At 32.5% G+C, this 25,720-nt stretch overlaps 1 long non-coding RNA gene across 1 annotated transcript; it reads right to left on the bottom strand.

The window, feature by feature from the left end:
• Window positions 1–3,574: 3,574 nt before the first annotated feature.
• LOC145070496 (uncharacterized) lies at window positions 3,575–4,540 on the bottom strand. Its single transcript, XR_013689966.1, has 3 exons — window positions 4,191–4,540; window positions 3,901–3,943; window positions 3,575–3,833 (listed from the first exon to the last, which is right to left on the bottom strand). It is a non-coding gene; the product is annotated as an uncharacterized LOC145070496 (long non-coding RNA).
• Window positions 4,541–25,720: the final 21,180 nt, after the last annotated feature.

Below are 25,720 nucleotides of genomic sequence, written 5' to 3'. Positions count from 1 at the left end.
ATTTGTAAAGACTTCAACTATATATGTGTTTCTGCGCATTACAATGTCAACTAAAATATAAATTTAAGTTCCATTTAAAAAAACTAAAGAATATTTTGTAAATAGTTAAAAGTGATAAATTGTAGTGATAAAAGCAAAAACTAAATTGTAATTTCAATTTAACTAAAATATTTCTTAAATATATTTTTATAATCGTTAAAAGTTTCCAAATAAGTAGCTTAAAATAACTTACAATAACAATAGTTAAAAACAACTATATATAAATGATTATATTGTTAGCTTTAAAATAAAAAAACAATGTTTGATGTTTTAAATAATTATAATGATAGAAATTAAAATATTAAGCAAATTAATTTTAAAAATTAATTAACAATAAAAACAACTATATATAACATCAAATCATATATTATATTTAATTTTATTCATATGTAATTCGCGGGTAGAAGTCATTCAAATGATTGAGATTATGAAGTTATAATAAATGTATATATTATCATATAATTCAAAATAATCAATATATTATATCAATTTAGTATATTCAAATTATTATATCAAATTTATCAACAATGTTATTGTTATATTTAAAAAATTATATATTTGTAAATACTTCAACTATATAGATGTTTCTGTTTCACATAGTAGTATTATATTTCGTTCCACATTATTTGTCTCAGTCGCATATCGGACAACGAGTTCAATTTAACACCGCCCCTTCTTCCAAATTAGCAAGATTGATCAATCCAAGGCCGGTATGCCATATTCGAACCAAGGCCCAACAATTTTGAGGGCCCAAAATCTTTTATGTTTAAAATATAGCAAGTATCATTATACTCTATCTCATACAATATAGACTTTATGAGCAGAGTTTTATTAATTTAATACTAAATTATTATTTATTATCTCCCTACATAATAAAAGAATAGCACATTTGCTACATGTCAATCAATTAGAGCTTCACATTAATTATTTGACACTTGTCATTCTAAGGTTTTTCCTCATTAATTAAATTTCCACTAATTCACTCCTTCATTTTAGACATATCAAACACGTTAACAAAAAAATTATTTATAATATCTATTGCCTAATTTATTAATTTTTTTTATCATAGCTCAATAATTACCTTATAATTTAATTAAAATTATTTTTACCTTTCTAATCCGTAGTGCCTACGGGTTATAAACTAGTTAAGTAATAATTTTCTACCATTTTCCCAAGTTATGTCGGAGATAACGACGTTTCTATAATTATATATCATCCTTATTATCAAATAATAATGTTCATATTTAATGTAAACATGTTTAATGGACCATGTGATTGGAGCTGAAAAATGTTCCATGGTTTTCTAACTGTTTCAAAGTATTTTCTACAACCAAACATTAAATTTTCATGTACTGTTAGATACACCAAACAATCGAGGGAATTAAATACGCCACAAGATTTGTTAGTGGCTACATGTTGGAGATGTTTTTGGTCCGATAACATTTCCATTGGGAAAGTTAGTTATAAGCCCAATCAAATTTCCAAACCGTTCAAATAGTCAATTATGTTTTTATCTATTCAATAAAATCCAATAAACTTAATATTTTGTTTAAAAAAGCTCAATGAAGTTTTTGAACCGTTTAAAAAATTCAATCATGCTTATCTGTTCAAAAAGTTAAGTTTGTTGAATTTTTTTTGAACAGACAAAACATAATTGGAGTTTTTTCAACAGTTTGGAAACTTCGATGGTCTTACAAGTCATTTTGATGATATGGTAATAAGCAACGTTCTTTGTTTTTCTTCTTTGACTTCCATATAATTAAACAAAAGTGTAATTTAGTTGGGCTTTTTTAGATAAAAAGTTAAGTTCGTTAGGTTTTTCTTGAACAAACAAAATATGATTGCGGTTTTTTGAACGATTTGGAAACTTCGTTGGTCTCGTAAGCCATTTTCCCCATTTCCATTCAGTTCATTGAGGCCACAGGTACCATAAATTATGGTATAGCAAAATATTTAGATATTTCGCTACTAATACTCAATACGAAATCATGAAACAAATTTTGGGGTTTTTTTTTATTCCTTAAACATATTTCATCGATTTACAAGACCTAGTAAAAAAGGTTTGTTTTACATGTTTCTGATACACAATTATTTAATAGGTTTATCTTCACAAAGCACTTTCACATTTTAAATATAATGGATGAAGGAAGCTGGTTTTTCTCAGCTACCTACAATGAAAGTTAAGAGGATGTGTTAGAAATATATTGGGAAATTTGAGTGCTGGTTGTTGATACTTTTCGATACATACATAAGCCAAAGAAAAAGTAGAGAATATATGTTGTGTACCATTAATGTTTCATTTGTAACAGTTTTGTCCTTAAGTATGGATTATAAGTGAAAAGCAATATGCAACAACATCACTAGTCTTTTACTATAACCCTTTCAAATTACCATCAAAAGAAAATTTTGGGTTGCCCGAACCACCCACTACAACATCTTCAAGGTTCACAAGAAGAGAGGGTTCACCTTTGACGATTGGACTAAAGCAGTTTTGACTTTTGAACCCCTCCTTGTTGCCTCTAAATTGAAACCTTCAAAATATATTTAAACCCAATACATTCTTTATTGGGAGTTTATCCTTTGTTTCTCAACCACTCAACAACTATGATGGTGGTTATTTGAAAAAGAAAGGGCCAATGAAGTTGTAGCCATTTTTTTCTTGAAAGATGAGGCCATTTCAAGATTGGAACATACGGGATTCAAATCTAGATCAAGTCTAATTTAGATTGTTTTTATTCTAAACGATGGAGGTATAGCCCTTATGTATAATTAGGGGTGACAAATCGTGCTATCGTTTGTGTTTCTGTCTGACACAACACGACACGACAAGGTTTTTGTAACACGAACACGACACGACACGATGTCTTGTTTTTTTTAACTAACACGAAAACGAACGAAGTAAAAAAAACGACAAACACGACACGACACGACAAATATAACATATACTAAAAAACTAGTTCATTTAATGAATAATTTATCAAATACATGACGATAAACACGACAAACACGAAAACACGATAAATAACTGCTAAATCGTGTTGAATTTCGAACACGAACACGACACGACATTGTGTTTTTTATAACTAACACGAACACGACACAAACACGAATTCAAATTTTAGTTTTGTCCTAATTTCGTTTCGTGTCGTGTATTTTTGTCGTGTCGTGTCATAAATTGCCACCCTATGTATAATCATCATTCTAAGACATCGTGATCTATCGTTTTCTATTTAAAATTTCTTGATTGAAGCAATTTACCATCAAATAGGCCATTATATTATTGTAATAAAATACTAAATGAGCAAAACATAATTTTAACTAGATGAGGCGCCCCGCGTTGCGGGGATGAATCTAAATAGATATGATAGTTTTTGGCATCTGGTGCTTCTTATGAATACGAAGGATTACATTTGTGGGACGTCATCGCTTTGCTATAAGAATATTGACCAATCATGTTTTAGAAAAATACAAGATTAAAAAGCAATGGCTTTAAGAAAAGATCAAAAGAATAAGAATAATTACATTTGTGGGACATCATCGCTTTGTTGTAAAAGTGTAATCTCCTAAAATGCAAGTATTTAATAAAAACTTAATTTATAAAAATAAAACCCAATGCAAGGATAGGAAAACCTCAATTAAGGGCCAAAAGTGTGAGTTGGTTTCTCTAGGGACAAAAATTGAAAAAGGGTTATACATATCCCGTGGATCAAAATACCAAGATGAACCTTTTGATCATATACCAACTTCAACATCTTATCATCTGACTTTTGTTGCTCCGAAGTTGGCAATTCATTCTGCAAAAAAAGAACCTTACTTTAATGATTAATACTTTGTGTAAATTGGGAACTAAACAATACTTACCTGTGAATTTTGTAAATCCACTTTCACCAGCCTTTCTAAATCCCTAAAAAGGAGAATCAAAGGAATCAACAGTAGATACGGAAGAAGGTGAAGTAAAAGATATGTAGGTTTTCTGATGCTTATTACGCATGTTATCTAGTCAACTTACAAACCCTCAATCAAATTGCTCAAATCTGAAAAAAGTCATTGACTATTCAGACAAAGAAGTCAATCTACATGATTGTATCTACTGAATTACTACAATTTCAAGGCCAAAGCTATAAGAAGACCTCAAAATCAACCATGCTTACCTGTGATATAATATAACCTATCTATTGTTTGGCATTATAACAATCTGAAGAGTGAAGCTTCCCGATGACGAATAGAAGTTCCACATCATACAGGTAGCTACAATATCAAAACTCAACCTCATTAAAAAATTTAAAACCAGTTGTGTGAGAAGTCAATCCATAAGATATTAGCAACTCCCAAATCATAGAAAAAAATTATAAAGCAGAACACTTCTTTGTAGGGGATTCCAATGAATCAGTAGATTCATGTGCAGGGCCGGTCCAAATGTATATGGGGCCCAGGGCAAAAAGACAAAAAAGGGCCCCTTAAAGACAAATATAATAAAAATTAACAAAAAAATATCTTTTATTCTTCACTATAAACACGTTCAATTAGCAATAACAAACAAGCCAAATTGTTTATGTTTTGAACTGGTTTGAGTTTGAACCAACTTTAGGCCCTAAAAATCATTTTAGTAATAATTGGTTTATATATATATACACTATATAACCCATAAATTTTGGGCCCCTGGAATCGTGGGCCTTGGGCGGTCGCCCGGGTTGCCCACCGTCTGGACCGGCCCTGTTCATGTGAATAATTATGACTATCTTCATCATATTTTCTTACAAGGTTAAATAGTTCATGGAAGAACTCCTTGAACTTACTTTGAATCAGTCTTGGATTATGAGTCTCTGCAGGGTGCTGAAAGCTAAATATCACAAAAAGCCTCAAATTTTAGGAGAAGAAGATGATGGAAGTGTAAAAAGAAAACCGTTTTTACACCTTTAATAAGTTACTCATTGAAGTCAGTTACATTCAACAAACCATCTCCATCAGCATCAGATGCATTGAAGCGCTCCTCTTTTCGCCACGAAGGGTAAAATTAGGGATGAGCATCGGAACTGGGTACCCGCTTTTGGAATCGGAACCGCCTCGGAACTGCCGGTTTTGGAACCGAAACTGCCTTAGGCGGTTCCGGTTCCGGTTCCTAAAGTTATGGAACTGCCTTAAGCGGTTCCGGTTCCGGTTTTCGTTTTTTCGGAACCACTACCCGCTGGGTACCCGCCGGAACCGGTTAATATATATATATATATATATATATATATATATATATATATATATATATATATTATCTCATATAAATATGTGTGTTACTTAGACCAATTTAGAATATATATTGGTCCGGTTTTGTCCGTCTTTGGTCCGAATTGACTTGATTTGAATCGAACTAAATTGCGATTTTATCGACAAAAATTAACAAAATTAATGTAACCGGGTTACCCGCTCCCGGAACCGGAACCGCCGGTTCCGGGACTGGTTCCAAACATTTAAGAACTGCCTAGAGCGGTTCCGGTTCCGGTTCTAACTTTCTAGGAACCGCCGGTTCCGGTTCCGGTTCCGGTTCTCGCCAAATGAGGCGGGTACCCGCCTATGCTCATCCCTAGGTAAAATCACTGAAAAACGAAGATTTGAAATAAAATCAATGTTGGGCGTAATCAAATTGAATGAGAAAAAAAAGCATATGAAATTTAGGGTTTAAACATTAATGGAGGGAAAATAGAAACGAATTGGACCAACACATATGCACCAAAACCGAAAGAGATATGCTATCCTTCATCTGATTATCTAAAAATCAAATGAAATTAAATGTAAATAGGAACGTCGATGCGTAGGAAAAAAGGAAATTAGAAATTGAAGCCCTTTACCTGAATTGATTCCAGATGAGAGAACGGATACACGGAGCACGTTCAAAACCAGTCGGTATTGGAGCTGGTTGAAAACCACCTCCGCTGCCAGATTTAATAGCTATAATTAAAATCACAATAAACCCAAAATAGAAACCATACCTAGATGAATGATCGACTTGTACCTGCCGAGAAATAAAGAAACGAAGTCGCTAAAAAGAAAAAGCGGAAACATGTCTGATCTGAATTGGAAGCGGAAGAAGGGAGAGGCGGCCTCAAAATGGAATAAAGGAGTATTAGATGATGCGGTGGAGGAATAAGCAAAACGGTGAAGAAGAATAAGCCAGAGTACGTCGCAGTCGGATATGGGAGTCAACCAAAGATGGGGGCAGCAGATGCAGAAGAAGAAGTCGATGAACTATTGTTTGAGTTTGGGTTCGAAGACAAAGAATAGTTGCAGTTGAATAGATAGGGAATAAGAACGGTGACAGAGAGAGGCGGTGGGAAGGATCCGGAAGCCGCAACCATGGCATAAAGGAGAGTAGCCGGAGGAACAGTACCCTGGTTAAACCCCGGTTAGATACTGTTTCTAAGGATTGTCCATCTTTAATATTTATATATAATGTCGACTTCTATTTATATTAATTAAATATAGAAATCCCTTTGTCTAGCCATTTTGATTTTTATTGGCAAACAAAAATCACTTATAGTAAATCATATCCAATTAAATTTACCATGACGAGAAAACAATGTTCACTTACGAAAAACTTATATAATTAAGTAGAAAAACGTATAGTAACTAACAAAAGATAATTATAAGTTGTATTTTGAGTTTCTTTAACGAAATAGATTTTAATAAATATGTAATAAGACGCCACAAAGAACAAATTATAAAATTGAAATGACTAAACTACTAATGTGTAACCAACCAATACAACAATTTTATCGTTTTGCCAAGAACCCGACAAAACTTAATTGCAAACAATACTCAAAGTCATGCTTAGAATTTGGAAGTCAATTGAATTTCAATCAGTGTATTATTTTCTACACCATATTGAGAATTATATACATTTTTTGAAAAATAACATCTTATCTAATTATTCTCACTATTTTTGCCCATAAAACCTAACGCAAATCAGCAATCAACCAAATATTCTAGTCGTTTTATGCAATAAGGGTTGAGTGGCCGCCTGACCGGGTCTTTTCCATCTCTTGCAAATGATCATCTTTTTCATTCATCCCATCTCACATTTTTCTATTAAACTATTTAAAAAATTGAAACTAATATAAATTTAAAAAAAAAAAAAAAACTAGTAATTAAAACGAGATTCTTGTAGTAAAAAAAACAAGTCCAAATGAAGAACATAAAAGCTAGTTTTCGAGGTTGGATATGTATATGTATGGAATATCTTCAATGAGTTTTGGTCGCAAGTTGTTGCGAGTTTCTTTGAACTTATAAAGTGTTCATGGTTTCGAATAGTGGGAGCAAATTTTTATTGTGAAAAAATAAATAGATTAAAATAATATCGAGCAGAATGTTTTTTTAAATAATTGAAAAATAGGAAAAGTAACTGCTGGAGGGGAGCCCGTAGGCAACGGTTGAAAATCGATAGTAAACCCCAAATCGGGTTTAAAAATCGCAGTACTGTGAGTCTGTATCGACCGGTTCCACTCTTGTTGCTTGTGGCTCGATATTGTCTAGCCTTATAACGGGAAGGACTAAGTTTGTGGTGATTGTTTGAAGAGCGTGAAGAGGTCCGGTCCAAAAATATAATGAATTTAGGATGAAAAGAAAAAAAAAGGCTTCCCAAAATGATAAATATAATAAAAATTAAATCGAAATAGACGCACCGTTATAAAATTTAATATTAATATTAAAAAACATAAATATCATCAAAACATTACAAAAATAACTAATCAAAACATTACAAAAATAACTAATTTAAAGAAAAATACATATATTAATACTTTTAGCTAAGTCAGTTTTTAAGAAAAAAAATATATAATTATATAAGAATTTTGGATCCTTAGAGATATGGGTCCTGAAAGACTACCCGTGTTGCCCACCATCAAAACCGGGGCATGAGCATAAATGGTGTGACAAAGAGTTTAGTGCCGTGAATTTTGAGAAGTAAACTTAGAAGACAAACAAATAGATTAGGTTGACGATTTGACCAAGTAATACAGAGTATTAGATACGACAACCTCAATAGAGGTTGACCATGACCATTTTGATGAAGTTGATTTTGATTTTTGCCTTTTCAACAAGGCATATGATATTTACGTCTAACAAACACTTGAATCCATTCTGGTTTGTATATATTTAATTTATATAAAGTGTAAAAAGTTTTTGTCAAACAAACACTAAAATAACTATTCGTTATTTTCCATTTTAAAATTTTTATATTAAATATAGGAAGTTTCATAGGATTCCATTGGAATTGTTGTTTCGTCTTCATTTGCAATGCAGAGATCTATTTTGTTTTTTTTGTGATTTTATTTATTTCTTTCATGTTATATATATATATATATATATATATATATATATATATATATATATATATATATATATATATATATATATATATATATATATATATATATATATGGAAAAGTGAATATATCGTTAAAGGTATATAAGATTAGAAACCCAATATTTAAAACTACGTAGTTTTAATTAGTGGTTTCATTTTCTGAAAAAAAAAACAATTACCTAAAACAAAATTATTACGTTTCCTTATTCACATTGAGTGACAACATCGAACACAATGTATCCTTGATTTTCGAATGATTCATGGAAATCACAATTCAATATAAATCGGCCCAATTTATGAATAAAGTTAATCAATCGTCTTCTACAACAAATTTATTTTTTGTGACGCTATTCATCGGTTGAAACACATACACAAAATTGATTGAACTGGAGTTTTTCTTTATTTTATGCTCGTATTATTAATTTAATGAATCCAAAACACAAACAAAAAACTTGAATCCTAGTGGGTGTGAATGTAGTCATTTAATCACTTTTTCAAGATTGAATTTGGATTTTCGTTTAGTTTATACGAATATTACTAATTCCATGAATCCAACACATATACATTAACATGAAACCTTACGCGTGGCTATAGACATTTAATCAATTTTTTTTCCTCCGATTACTAACACCATGAAGTTATAAAAAAAATATTTGAACATGAATTAGAAGCCAAAGTAATTGATAGTGGATTGAATAACATCGTTAGGTTTGGATGAAGGAATAAAAGAAAACGAACCAATACACTTTAAATATTGTTTTTGGATATTTTTTTTGGTTAAAAATTAAACCACTAATCAAAACTACGTAGTTTTAACTATTAGGTTCTTAATCTTAATATACCCTTGAGGGTATATTCACTTTTCTTTTATATATATATATATATATATATATATATATATATATATATATATATATATATATATATATATATATATATATATATATATATATATATATAACATTTGTGCCCACGTAAAACGTCCTCAATAAACAGTTTTTTTGGTAAATAATTAAGAAATAATTATTAGATTTTATTAGTTATTATGTAATAAAAAATTATCACTTTTAAATAAAATATTTAAGTTTATACCTTATATTTATAATGTCTGTTTATAATATTGTTTTAAATTAATTAATATTGATGTTTAGTTTAAGAAATATAAATTAATTTAATATTTTAAAATTTTCATTTGGTTCAAATTGAATCTCTTAATTACTTTTTTTTAATATAAATCTTAATTTTTTAATAAGTATTAATGAATTATTTATTTAATAACTGATTTGTATAAAAATTTATTACTTATATCTCTTAAAATTCAAAATATGAATAATATGTTTTAGGATATATATATATATATATATATATATATATATATATATATATATATATATATATTCTTGATTTGGTTTTACCTTAGGGAAGTTTTTGTTTATCTTTAACAACGATAAAAAAACAATAGTTTTATAATAAATATATATAAAACATTTGTGCCCACATAAAACGCCCTCAATAAATAGATTTTTTGGTAAATAATTAATTACTAAGAAATAATCATTAGATTTTATTAGTTATTATGTAATAAAAAATTATCACTTTTAAATAAAATATTTATGTTTATACCTTATATTTATTTTGTCTGTTTATAATATTGTTTTAAATTAATTAATATTGATGTCTAGTTTAAAAAATATAAATTAATTTAATATTTTAAAATTTTCATTTGGTTCAAATTGAATCTCTTAATTACTTTTTTTTAATATAAATCTTAATTTTTTTAATAAGTATTAATGAATTATTTATTCAATAATTGATTTGTATAAAAAATTTATAACTTATATCTCTTAAAATTCAAAATATGAATAATATGTTTTAGGATATATATATATATATATATATATATATATATATATATATATATATATATATATATATATATATATATATATATAACATTTGTGCCCACGTAAAACGCCGTTAATAAATTGTTTTTTTGGTAAATAATTAATTACTAAGAAATAATTATTAGATTTTATTATTTATTATGTAATAAAAAATTATCACTTTTAAATAAAATATTTATGTTTATACCTTATATTTATATTGTCTGTTTATAATATTGTTTTAAATTAATTAATATTGATGTCTAGTTTAAGAAATATAAATTAATTTAATATTTTAAAATTTTCATTTGGTTCAAATTGAATCTCTTAATTACTTTTTTTAATATAAATCTTAATTTTTTTAATAAGAATTAATAAATTATTTATTCAATAATTGATTTGTATAAATAATTTATAACTTATATCTTTTAAAATTCAAAATATGAGTAATATGTTTTAGAATATATATATATATATATATATATATATATATATATATATATATATATATATATATATATTCTTGATTTGGTTTTACCTTAGGGAAGTTTTTGTTTATCTTTAACAACGATAAAAGACAATAGTTTTACAATAAACGAAAATAAATAAAATAAATATTCATAAAAAACTATAGCCTATATGCACGTATATATGAAATAGTTATAATATATATTTTTTATTAAGGACATATTCGGTAAAATTAACTGATAGTGGACAGCTTGTAGTTTGTAGCGTTTTATTAAACGTTATATGAAGTGACATTTGGATTTGAAGCGTTTTGTTTAAACTAAACGCTAGAAGTTTGTAATTCCAAACAAGACTTTTTGTTCAATACGGAACGTTTTGTCAAACGCTAGAAATTAGAAGTTCTCAAACGTTTCGTACCGAACACGCCATGTCTCTCACAATCCTTTTGGAGGCGAATCAAACTAAAAAGAAAAATACTAATATACCAAATTTATCTTTTTTATTCTTTATTATCTATCATACTTACAAAAGCATATATAATATTATTGCAGTCCAACTCTGCACAAGCATTAGTAATAATCAAAATTGGATGATACATAGGAATCTAATTTTTCGTTCATAAATTTGTACTTATTTTGAAAAATAGTTTTATCATTTAAGACTCATCGACGAAAGCATATATTCAACACATGTATTTCAGAAAATCTAATCCCACGTGAGTTCATATTATTTGCCTTCAGGCTAGCATCTGGCAACTCCATATGAAGATTATTCGATTTGTCCACCATTTTTTTCAATTCTTTTAAAAATATATCAACTAAGAATTTTTCCATGATATGACGGGAATGAAAACAAGCTATACCATTAATATGTTACGAATGCTACAACTAATATTTTTAGAAATTACATCCATAAATTTTAGGATTATAATATTACTATATATTATGACTCGTTATAGAAAAAACATCATAAATGGTCCTTGTGGTTTTCAAAATCTAAAGTTTAGTACATGAGGTTTAGAAACGTCATAGTTGGTCCCTGTGCTTTCAAAACTTTTGACAGTTTGTCCTTATCCCTAACTCCGTTAAATTTTGTCCGTTAACTGAATGACATTTTCGTCATTTCGCTACCACAGGGACCATTTATGATGTTTTCTCGTATTTAAAAAAAATAAAAAAATGAAATAACATCCTCTCTCTCTATTTGGGTTGGGTTTATCTTCCATAAACACCTAAGAACATCCCGCCTAAAAAAACATCTCTGAAACAAAAAAACTTACACAAAATCTGGGTTTATTCTTTAGTTAGCCCCTAAAAATCATTCCAGCCTCTCCATCTTCATCTTCATCTAAAAGCCATCTTAAGCAAAACATATGTATTTCATCTTTTTCTAACAGGTACCATAACAACACCTTCCAAAGTCTGGTACATACACCTGCGATGCAAATCAAGTTTGATGGCCAGATTAGAAGTGGATACATCTTCCCTGGAGGGGGTTTTATAGTGGAGAATGGAGTAGTTTCCGTTTATGATTCAGATCGAGTTTAGGCATGTTTCAGATAAGAAATCGATTCAGATCCGGTTTAGATTTTGGTTTCATATAAAAAATCGTTTCAGATTAAGATTAAGTTTCAGATTAAAGGGGTAGTTGTGAATGGTTTCTGGGTTCAAAATCAAAGTAGAAGATGATGAGGGCAGTTGAGGAAAAGAACCTCCACCCTGCCTCAATTAACACAGAGAAGGTATGTAAAGCTTCCATCTTCCTTGATTATTGTCGAATCATACCACACCCCTCCCTTCTTTAGAATTAGATGGAACAAAACCCATGAATGCCTCGTCGGAATCGGCTAAGGAAGATGTCGCTGCCATCTACTTCTCGTACTACACCACTGTAACCACCAACGAGCACCATTGTTGCAACAACCAGCGATCACCGTTGCTGTAATCCCTGATGGGGTTTCAAACCTGCAAAAACAACCTAGATCATAAATGGGTGGTGTGTGATGGAGCAGATCTAAAACGCATGAATGGCTCATTAGAAATTGTTACTCAAGGTATAGACAAATGAGAAAAGCAAATCAATTTAATGGTAATGGGTTGGTGGTTTAGATTAGGATGGGTTTTGAAAAAATTTGATATGGGATGAAAATTGAAGAAGACGATGGGATGAGAGAGAGACCTTTTATATTTTTAATTATATTTATTTATTCATTTATTTTTAAAATACGAGAAAATGTGGTAGCGATATGACGAAAATGCCTCTCATTTAACGGACAAAACTTAACGGATTAAGGGATAAGGACGGACTGTCAAAAGTTTTGAAAGCATAGGGACCAACTATGACGTTTCTAAACTATGGGTACTAAACTTCAGATTTTGGGAAACCACAAGGACCATTTATGATGTTTTTTCCTTGTTATATTATATAAAAGATGAAGTAAATGTAAAAACACATATCAAGTTTTATTATAAAAAAAATATAATGTTAATAACGCTGTTAAATTATATTTTATATGAAATTATTTTGTCGAAGCTAATCAAACATTTTCTTGAAAATTGTTGCATTTTGTTAGTTTAGTTTTTTAGTTATTTAATTTTCGTATATCTTTCTCCAACAACTAATATGTGTTTTATTTAATTTCTTAATTCGGAAATTAGTTTTTATTTAAGGGTTTTTAGAAGATAACTAGGACTCTCATTTATTTGGAAGAATTTCCCAATGAGAGATATGTGAGTGTTACTAGGAACCTTGTATTACCAGTATACAAAATCAAATGAGGAAATTCTCCCAATGTGGCTATAATGATGCTTTAAATTTGTTTGAAGGTAATGACCAAGTTGATTGAGAGTCTTAATTACCGTCCGTGCGTTTATATAATTGTCATTTAATGAGTTTTAGAATCTCACGCTATAGGAAATTTAAACAATAATGTTTTATATTCGGTTGAAATTCTCTCAAATAAATAGAAGTCCCAAGTATATCACTATATTCTCACACTCAAATATCCCTCATAAATATGAAATTCTACCAAGTAGTAACAGTGATGCTTTAGACCTGTTTGAAGATAATGTAGGAAAATATTATAGGGTTTGTAGTTAGAGATCTCGATACAACTTGGATCATGTGAACACTTTCCGATCTGATATTTCTATCATATGCCTGGTTCATAAGAAATTCAACGTAAGATAATCTAAGAGTACACTTATGATTCCAGACATAGAAATCGTAATCCAAATTGCTAGAAGAATTATGTGAGTGTTTAAAGAAAAATGAGAGCTAATTTTCGTGTATCTCTACTCAAAAGGAAGAGCCATTTATATAATAAACGAAATAGTGTTGTTGATTATTAGTGTCACCATGTCATTTTAAGTAACTGGAACTAACATGTGAGCTAAGAGGCTTCATGATTTGTACTCTAATACATGTACGGGGTTGTGCGGAGTGCACGCATGTATAAGATCGAGTCAGAAGCCGATTCGACGACTAGTCAGGGGTCCGGGGGCAGCGCCCTCGGGTCTGGGGTTTCCAAAGGGGCAGCGCCCCTAGCGGGGTCCAAGGGGCAGAGCCCCTCACCGAATTTTGCATGTGGGAACTTAATGGAAATCTCAATTTCTTGAGGGTGATTATGGTAAAACTAACGAAACTCGTTAGTTTTGGTAACCCTAATCCGGATTAATATTACTTGCTTCCAAAGCAACTAATGACGGCCCAACCCTAATGAAACCCTAATCGTGTTTAATATATAAACAACTCTTTTGTTCCAGAAGGGGTCACGTTCTTTAGCTCTCGTTTTTCATCACACATTCACAGAACCCTTTAGCATATTGGCTTACGTTTTCTGTGCCTAGAAATATAAGTGTTCGCTTGGATTATCCTAGGCTGAATTTCTTGTAACCCAAGCATAGGATAGAAATATCAGTTCGGAAAGTGAAATCACGATCCAAGTTGGTATCCAGATCTCTACCACAAACCCTAAATTTCCCAGCAAGTGTTTCATTAAGGTTGTGCTGTCATGAGTTGCTTTGGAAGCAAGTCAGGGTAATCTGGATTTTAATGAGGATTTAGGGTTTCCAAAACTAACGAGTTTTGTTAGTTTTACCATAATCACTCCCAATAATCTGAATTTTCCCACTATGTTTCCATATGTAAAATTCGGACAGGTTTTGGGGGCGATGCCTCTCGACCCCGCCCGCCCCAACTAGGGCAGACCTTGGACCCCGCTAGGGGTGTTGCCCCTAGACCCCGCCAAAGGGATGCTGCCCCCGGACCCCCCGACTTGTAGTCGAACCGACTTCTAATTCGATCTTATACATGCGTGCACTCCGCACAAACCCATACATATATTAGAGTACAAATTATGAAGCCCCTTAGCTCAAATGTTAGTTCCAATTACATAAATGACATGTGACACTAAAATCACCAACATATAGTGATCAAGATACTTGGACTACGGATGAAAAAACATGAAGGATAAGACATCATTAACTCAAATTCATTTTTACCATCACGATAACATTTTCCAAGAAGTACTCAATGAAATAACTGCAACTAAAAATTGGTCAAAGCTTGAATTAATATTCATGAAGAAAGATCTTACAAACTAGTTGTGAGACCCATGTATTACAGGGGTTTATTAAAAAAAATAACCAGGAAGTAACTATTTAGAAAATTTAAATTTATAAGAAAAAACGAAAAATATTTAATTATTAAAATTGAAGCGCTTATTTATCTTTTAAATTTAAACAAATAGTCCTCCTTAATAAATGAAAACAATTTTGTCACTTGTTATGTTCTTATGTATTATGTCACATGTCATTTTGTGGTAAATTTAAATTAAATTATATCCATATGTCATTTTGTGGTTTTTTCTATTTCCTTAAATTTTATAGAATACTTAAATGTAATGTAATAATAAATGTATATCCAATTTATTAATGTAATAAATAAATAAACAACTAAAACAATTGGATTCAATTTACAAATTTAGAAGTTATAAGGAATGTTGCATTAATAAATTGGACATATATTTATTATTACATTTAAGTATTATATGAAATTTAATAAAATAGAAAAAACCATAAAATGATACATTGATATAATTTAATCTAAAATTACCAGAAATTGACATGTGGTATAATGCATAAGAAGATGACAAGTGTCAGATGTGTTTTTATTTATTATGGAGGATAAGATGCACTTAAAGCTATGTTTTCTTACATGAACTTCAAGAAAATGGATAACTCTTAACCCTCACGTCTTTTTTGGTCTACTTTCAAAATTGTGGTTTTTAATTTCTTTTATTCTAGTCCATTGACTTTTAAAATTGTGGATATGGTTTTCTTGATCTATTTTCATTGTGGATTTTGTCACTAGAGATAACCACTGCTAAATCACATCTATTAACACCCCACATGCCTGTCCCGTGAGGGTAAAATTGTCTCTTCATCTATGTACCCCTTTATAATTTGAATAACTAAATTGATTCTGCCTAATTTCTTTCCTCTTCTCCTCCTTCTTCTATATGCTAAAGGTATGAGGAAAATCAAGCAACAAGACTATATGGAAGAATTACGGTCGTAAAACATCATGGACAATGCTTAACCATATTCTTCGTTTATACTTAGGTACTAGGTATGTCAGATTCTTATATAAAATAATTGATATCATGGTTTTCTTACTCTTTTTTTTTTTTGAAACATAAAATATATATAACTTCTCATGACCCCAACTAACAAAAAGCTAGAGGAGACGAAAAACTGAATACAAAGAGAAACAGAACATTGCATGGAGCAAAATGGAGAGCGCATCCAATCCTCCCATTTACAACTACGCAATTTACCCCTGTGTTTAAGCAAAAAAAAAAGACTAATTGTGGCATCCCCAAAATCACGGCCAGAAAAGACCGGTTTGATTTATGTTTTTAAAATGATTTCAGAGTAATCCTTTGATTAAAACAGTTGCGGAATTTGTTCCCAAAAACAAAATGTGATAAAATAATATTTTCCAAAGCATTTCATAAAGAAATGTATTTTCATTATATAATCAAAACTCGGGATGTCATGTTTTGATACAGACCATAAAGCATAAACGATAACATTACAAGTCATTCAAATATATACATATACAAACTTGTAAACAAAACAACTTGATGATTCATCCATCTTATGCCCTTGCCACTTCCTGTAATACAAATAAACTGAGTGGGTCAGGCTTGGGAGCCTGGTGAGCATATAGAGTTTTCAACCCACAATAAAATAATTATATTTAATTCCATCAACCAACAATAACCCAATTACTCATTCCCGTTATTCTCACTTTACGTACCTAAAACAACTAACACAAGGGACATAGTCTTAGAATATTTCATCGGGGCGGCAACACATGCATTCGGGGTTTCCCTGCAATATATGTCAAATAAGGCAACCATGAGGGGGATGGAGTACAACGAATGAACACCCAAGTTCATTAACACCTACAGGTGGCGAACCTGCTAGCGTTCCACAGAACTGTCTAGAAAAGTTTGTGGTCGTCATCTAAACTCCGCTAGATGACCGAATCAAAAACAATATCGAGGCCTCTCATCTGTTTATCACACAACTATCTACCCATGTTCTACCTGACATATTAGTAGATAAATATATATATATATATATATATATATATATATATACATAGTTTAAAACCTGTATAGCATTCTCATTCAATACATATTCCAAACAACAGATGAGACACATACACATAACACGTATTTCATAGAGACTAAATCATATCTATGAGATGGAAGAAAGTGAATATACATTCACACATATAACAAAAAAATATACACATAACACGTATTTCATATAAAATACTTCATAATTATGCGTTAGAAGAAAGTAACCACACACTCACTTGATCAGAAGATCATTGGACTGCACTACGGCTTGTAGAAGTAGTATTCTTTGGTAGATCTAGAAGATCTTCACAAAAACCGGACTACTCGCGGGCAGAGCTTCGGCTCGGGAATTGCACTTCTTGGGATCTTCGGGGCCTTGGGACTTGCTTCGGGGCTCGGGAATGATACCGGGGCTTCGGGATAATTCTTGCACGACAAACGATGCAAAAACGCGAGAGAAAGGGAAGAAATGAACAAAGAACTCGGCTGCCCTCGACATCCTTTTATAGGGGGCTGGAAACCCAAATTACACTGGGCGTAAATTACATTACGCTGGGTGTAATGGGGATAAGACCGTTGACTCCCCCCCTTTGGATAATCTCGGTATTTTATATTTAAATTAAATACCGAAAATATTTAATAAATTTCAAAAATTCATATCTTCCTCATACGAACTTCGTTTTCGACGTTCTTTATATCTCCGCGTAGGTGAGACTACGCTCTACAACTTTCGTTTAGACTCTGTCGGCTAATTTTGACTTTATTTTTATTATTTATTTTTAGTAGGTCAGGACAGGAAAACTCCGTTATAAATTCATAACTTCTTCATCTGACGTCCGTTATCGCCTATCTTTTCATCGTTTCACTACAATTAACGAGATCTTCGATTCTCGTTTAGATTGTTTCAGCTAAAAACCGTTCGGTCTCAAATCGAGTATTCGGGCTGCGTACTGCTAAGTCGAAACTTAGAAAAATCATAACTTACTCATACGAAGTCAGATTTGGGCGTTATTTTTATGCACGCTCTCGGTTTAACGAACTATACGAATTTCATTTAGATTGCTAAGGCTAAATATTGCTCTAAAGTAAATTTCACTTTTTCGTCATTCAACGTTGCCGGTTCTGTCGCGAAACTTCGACAGGTCATAACTTCTTCGTTATAACTCGGATTTCGGCATTCTTTATATCTTCGAAATCCTTGTTTCGGCCACTACATCTTTATGCAAAGATATTGGGCTTATCTCATACTTCAAATTTGTCGCTTAGTTTATTCTTAATTCATTAAATTATAATAATTAAGAAAATAAACACATAATTCACATAATACTCAAATATTTCATCATTAATACTTCAAAAAGAGTTACAAGGGTTAACCTAGACTATTACATCAATGATAATGCCTAGCCTGGAAATGCGGGCGTTACACTAATGACTTTACATTATCCCTTATTTTTGTTGGATGTGTGAAGAGATGTTGAAATAGCCTCTTATTCCTATGTTTCCATAGACACCATAACAACCCATAACAGATGATAGTGAACCTTTTTTTTTTCATTTTTGGGCTGTGTCCCCAAGATGCAACAAAAGTTAGGAGGTCATCCAAGCTTTGAAACACGGTTTGCTGCTGTATTCCACACTAGTTAAGAATTGAACATGTAATCATACGAGAAAATGGGCATCCAACTAAGACATGGTCAACACAATCAACCCCATCAATACATGTGCTACATGCAATTGTGTCAATCTCAACTCCTCTTGACCTCAAGGCAGTGGCAGAAGGGATCCTTTTCTGGATTGCGTTCCATAAGAAACATAAAACTTTCACCGGGATTTGTTGTAGCCACTATAGTTGTACAAAGTTTGGGGAGATAGGGGTATGAGGGTCAATTACCTTCCGCAGTGCACTAACCATGTAACATCCATCAGGTTATATGATGCATCGCCAATTATCCGGACCCGATGCAAGCGTAATATTGCCTAGATCTTGTTCAATTGATAAAATGTCATGCTCAACATTATTAGCAATAGGAAATGATGCCCAGTCCCATGCCCAATCTTCTTCAAAAGCACGATCAACTACAGTACACCTTTTTCTAGACTCAAGATCATATAATGTAGGATATTTTTCTTTTAGGGGACTAGTACTTATCCATGTGTCAATCCAGAATAAAGTGTTTTCACCTGACTTTACCTCGTGATTAAAAATATCATTTAGACCAACACCATGTTTTTGCAAAACTTTTCTTGCATTCACTATGTTTTTCCAAACTCCGGTTATGGTATTGTTGCAAAGGTATCCATTTGGCTTTCCATGTAGGTTATGTATTCCTGAAATAACTCGACTCCATAATCTTGGTTGATCCACCTTCAATCTCCACCACCATTTAACAATTAACCCCAAATTTAGTGCTTTAATTGATCCGACCCCGAGTCCACCAACTTCCTTGGGTGCAATTACCTTCTCCCACGCAACCTAATGTGTCTTTCTCTTGTATTCGTTACCGCCCCACAGATACCTTCGTCGAATCTTCTCAAGAGTTTCCAATACACCTGTTGGAGTCTTAAAAAGGGACATGAAATAAGTCGATTGGTTTCCTAATACCGACTTGATGAGTGTTAGTCTACCACCAAATGACAACATTTTCGATTTCCACACAGACAGTTTAGATTGAAACTTCTCAATTACCGGTCTCTAATTTTTTGCAAGGTTTATATTAGCACCAACCGGTACCCTGAGATAATTGAATAGTAGGGTACCCGACTCACATCCAAGTACGTTTTCCCAATTTGTTGATTCAAGTTCAATTGCGCCAATGCCAAATACCTTCGATTTATGATAATTTACCTTGAGCCTAGAAGTCACATGGAAACATTGTAGAATACGAGCTAAGTTTTTAAGGTTGGATCGTGACCAATCCCCGACAAACAGCACGTCATCTACATAAAATAAGTGTGATATATTCGGTCCACCATAAAGTATGTCAATACCCTTGAAGATTCGTTGATCTTTAGCAGCCTCCAGAACTACATTTAGGCCCTCAATTGCAATTATAAAGAGAAACGGGGACATCGGATCCCCTTGACGCACCCCTTTTGAGATTGAAATTCTTTTGTGGGCGAGCCATTGACCAATATTGAGGCTCGTGATGATTGAAGGCAACCCTTGATCCATGAACTCCACTTAGACCCAAATCGCATCTGAGAGAGAGTAGAATCAAGGTATTCCCAATTAATTGAGTCGAATGCCTTATCAAAATCGACTTTAAAGAGAAGGATCTTCTTTTTGATCTTTTTTGCCCAAGAACATAGTTTGTTAATAACCAATGGACCGTCGACTATGTTGTTGTTGGATTAGGTGTCTACGCCTATAACTATATTGGTATGTACTTGACCCGATTATGAGCATGGTCCTTTTAGGTTGCCTTCACCATAGCAACTGATATGATGAATTAAGGAGAAAGAGGATTAATTATGATTTATTAATATATTATATGAATAATATATTAAAAGAGAAATCATATTGTTTAATTAATATTGATCAAGAATTAATTTAGAATTAGTTTTGTGGTCAAAAGAAATTAATTAAACTTAGGGGACTGGAATTGCAATTATAAGATAATTGGTTTTTGGGTTGTAGATCCCTTAGGAATAAGGATGAGCATATGGACCGGGGAACCGGCAGGAACCGGTACCGGAACCGGAACCCGATGGAACCGGTCGGGCCGGGACCGGGACGTTATTTTTGTAGATTTTTGGAACCGGGAACCGATATAACCGGAACCGATAGAACTGACAAAAACTGGTAGAACCGGCAAAAAATGGAACCGTATGATGCTATTTTTCGAGGACCGGTTCCAACATTTGAAGACATGATAAGAACCGGTAGGAACTAGGAACCGTAGAACCACCGGGCCGGTTCGGTTCTTGATTTTGGCCGAAGCCGGTTCCCGGGTCGGGTCCGGTTCGGGCCGGTTCCGACCAGTTCAGTCCTTACGCTCATCCCTACTTAGGAATAAGGTGGACGAATTCAAGGTGGTAGCCCACTTAGAAATAGTCCAGGCCTTGATTATGGAAGGATCTAAAGGGCTGCTTGGTGGCTAAGCAATCCAATTAGGGTTTTGACTGAAACCCTAGCAGCTCACCTATAAAAGAAACGCTAAGGCTCTCAAAATTCGGCCCTATGCTTTCCAAGAGTGCCTTGGACGAATTTTGTGCCTCCTCCTCCCTCTCCTAAGTCATCTTGTTCATTGTGGTGTTTGTGACTCCATTAGAGGTGCAATACTTGGGGCATAAAGCTTTCGAGAGTCAAGGACTTTGTGGTTTGTGATTGTTATTGCTACATAACAAGTAAGGTAAGATCTAAACCCTAATCATGTGTGATTTTCGGATTTGATATGCTAGTTTTAGGGTTTATTGCTTTGGTATTCAATGTTGTATGTTAAAATTAGAAAAACCTAGATCAAAGCAATCATAGTTGCATGTACACCATAGGAATGATGTTATGCTCATAATCCATCAGTGGTATCAGAGCCTAGGTCATTTTTCTAGTTGAATAGATGCAAAAGTAAATTGCTAAAGGATCAAAAAGTCGAATTTTTGCTGTCTGCGCAGCCGACTCGGCAAGTCCATTAGTGGACTCGGCGAGTTGCATGAACTCGACGAGTCCATCAGTGGACTCGGCGAGTCCAGGGTGTAATTGCCAGGATTTTCGATTTTTTGAGCAGTTTTTGATGATGATAATTACCTAAACTCGTTTTTCTTGCCTAAAATCGATTTTTCATTATTGGTATGTTTATCCTTATCAAAATTAAAGGATTTGGTTAAATATGGATAATATAGGATTATTATGATTCAAATATTTGACCTAGTAAGTTTGAAAAGTTTCAATTTACACCCTTTAGGTTTTATAGTTTAAATTTGAACTTAAAAGTTTTAGTTTTTGAAATTTAAATAGTTAAACCCTAATATTTTGAAAGGTTTCAAAATTTTTCCTCAAGTTTTGGAATTTAAAATTTAATTAAAAGGTATTAATTTTGAAATATTAAATTCTAAAACCCTAGTATTTTGAAAAGTTCATATTACACCCTTATGGTTTTATTAAATTAATTAAGTGTATAATCAAAGGAGAGTTAATAAATCCATAATGATATGGTTTGTGTTTATTTAAATTAAAAGTTTAATTTTATTAAATTCGATCACATAGTATTTTAAAAGTGTAAAATACATCCTTATACAATATACAATTAAAAGTCTAACATTATATATGTATGAGTAAAGAGTGAGTCTTACCGTTAGTAGGCCTCATTCACGAAGCTGGTTTATAAGGGGTGTTTAAGGAAGCAGCCTATAAAATGACCGTCATTGGGTATCCACTCTTACCCACCACACTCTTCACTAGTGGAGGGTCGTTAGCCGAACGAGTAGGATACGACACAACCTTCCATTATAAGTATAATGAAATACGAAGTAACTAAACACTTTTACAAATTCCCAAATCTTAGTTACTTTAGGAAAAATGTGGAATTGGTGCTAATCCATGAAACTCTATATTGCACCTTGTTGGTCGTTAGTGGAGCATGTGTGGTTAACCGACACACTAATATGGGACCAATAAAGGATAGCAATGGGTAGCTTTTAGACTATCATAGATCAATGGAGTGTGTGTGGTTAACCGACACATTGATTAGGTGATGGACATCTTCGAGAGTATCAAACTAATTTGCATGGTTATCCACACCTTGTTTGTGATCCTCGACATCCCAGTCACAAACATGAAGGGCATAATCGAGATTAAACATGCCATTGAAAACTTTAATGAATCTCAAAAGAACTAGGAATTTCAATTCATTTAAAACCTAATTTTCAATTTTCGTTTTTCATGGTCGAAATTGGTAAATCGTCATTTACCTACCTTTAAATATTCTGCAACTGGATTACGGCATCCCTCTTCCAAGTTGTAGAATATTGTGTTGGATCCTAGCCTTAATAACTCATTTGGGTGTTTCATTAAGGACTCAATCAACTAACTTGAATTTTCTCCCGTTTTGTAGATGTCAAATGACTATGGTCTTCCTGAATCCTTTAGAAAAAAGTTTCCCACGTGAAGGTGATGTTCCACGATTGGATCATGGAAATGAGAATCATTCTTCACTTCCCCCACCTCCTCCTATTGTTCTCCCTGACCCACGTGCTCGAAGAATTGAAAAGTTCAAGGTCACTCAAGCCCTATTGACAAAAAGACGTGAAGATGGAAAGTCTGTGTGTGCACACGTCTTAGAGATGAAGTCACACATTGACTGGTTGAGGATTTTGGGTGTCGATGTCTCAAGGAAGTTGGCTGTTAACTGGGTTCTTCATTCACTTCCCGAATCATATAGCGAGTTCATTAGAGAGTACTATATGACAGACCATGAAGTGACCCTCATTGATCTTACCTATTTCCTTATTGCCGCTGAATCAACAATGATTTGGCGCATTGGTCAAACAAATTTGTTGGGAAGATCAACCTACCAAACTTCCATGGACATTGGAAGTCAAGAAAAGTTTTCTCTACGCAAGAGAAAAGCTAAGTCTGAGATTGTCCCGTGTACCATTCCAGAAGAGTCCATATGTTTCTACTGCCAAGAGAAGAGGCATTGGATGCGAATCTGCCATGTTTACCCGAGAGATCGCAAGGATGGGAGAGTCAAGATGTATGGCTCTACTTCAGGTAAAAATCCACTATCTAACTCTATTAAGTTCCTATTTGTAGATTCTTAATACATGATGTGATAAGATTGCATTTTGATGTTTTGTAGGATCGAAGAAAAGAAATGAAACTTAAAGGAAGAGTGAGCTGAGTCTGATCACGAAGAAATGGATTTCGATCACATGGTTCGAAGATCGGATTTTTGAGCTGTTGTTTAAAAGTTAGGATAGATTTCTTAGGAATATTTAGTATCATAGTTTTCATTTGTACTTGAGTTGTAAAGACAACTATTTATGCACTTTATAAATAAAATAAATTTTGTTTTGTCTTATTTATACATCCTTACAATGGTAGTAATGAGAATTGATGTTTATATGTTTCTATTGAAATGTGGATATGATTCTTAGTTATGTTATTTGTGGTAATGTCAAAATTTACCAAATAAGGGAAGATTCTCATCACCCAAGTTTTGATTGGAAAGAAACTTGGAATCACGCGACTTGCATTGTATGATGAATGAGAACCTTCATCTTTGGTAAATTGAGACTAATTCCTTAATCACATATGAATGTGAGTCAAGTGAAGGACTAAGGGACCTAGTACACATTGTTGTGCACTGGTCAAGTACACCACAAAGAACATAAGACTATTCATTATGTTTTACTAAAAGTTTAGTAGATATGGTTATACTTAAAGGTTTAAGTGTAATTCTGAATCATTGGAAAACGCTCAATGAATAACATAACGAATAAAAAGAATCAATTAGGCATAAAGATAAAAGTTTCTCCAATCTGAAAATAAGGGAGAGTACTTAAGTATCGTGTTTTATGATCGTCCTAATGATTATGAGACCATATCACAATTGATCCTCTAAGGACACCTTAGTGCATAAGTATGACTAACAAGAGGAATCTGAAATTGTTGAAATGGTTAAACCAAAATCACGAGTCATACTTCGTTCCAAAATCAAGTCTTAGAGTTGTACTCCAAGATTGTGATTTGAGTGACATCATCTTAAGAAGGTTTATGACACTTATCAAATGTGGAGTAGAACAGGTTCTTACTTTTGTACATTTGAAATTGGTAAGTTGTGATGTCTTGGATAAGACAGAGACCAAATAAGACCAATTGTGTGGAGTGTTTGTCTTGATAAGAATCCGCACTAACTCTTGAATATTTGTTTGTCAAGTTATGTTCTTCGACAAGAGAATATTATATGTCAACAGGTCAGTGGGAGTATTAATGGTCTTGAAAAGTTTCAAGAACCAATCAAGGATAGTTAATCACTAGCACACGACTTGTGGTTTATAACCTATCGTGTTGATATATTCCTGTTTCTATGCCATTCCAGTTTTAAGTCCACTATGCATGTGTGTTTTATGGGTTCTCATTTGAATGCATAAATGCAAAGCACCTTGATCAATGGAAAGTACATTAATATGTAGAGATGAGCTGCTTAATAACTTGGAAGCAATGGTGGGACCCTTGATGGCAAGAAATTAATATTAAACAAGTTCAGTCCACATGAGGTTGGATTTGTCACAACAATTATCTTACGGTGATGGTTATGACAAACTCACATGGATAGGAGCACATACACCATAAAAATCTAAGTGACAAGGTTTCTCTCCGCTTCA

The sequence above is a fragment of the Lactuca serriola genome, chromosome 8 (assembly GCF_051521515.1).
Source record: "Lactuca serriola cultivar US96UC23 chromosome 8, Lser_US96UC23_V15, whole genome shotgun sequence".
NCBI classification, from domain to species: Eukaryota; Viridiplantae; Streptophyta; class Magnoliopsida; order Asterales; family Asteraceae; genus Lactuca; species Lactuca serriola.
The sequence above is the reverse complement of the archived record's forward strand: the minus strand, read 5'-3'. Positions and strand labels throughout refer to the sequence as shown.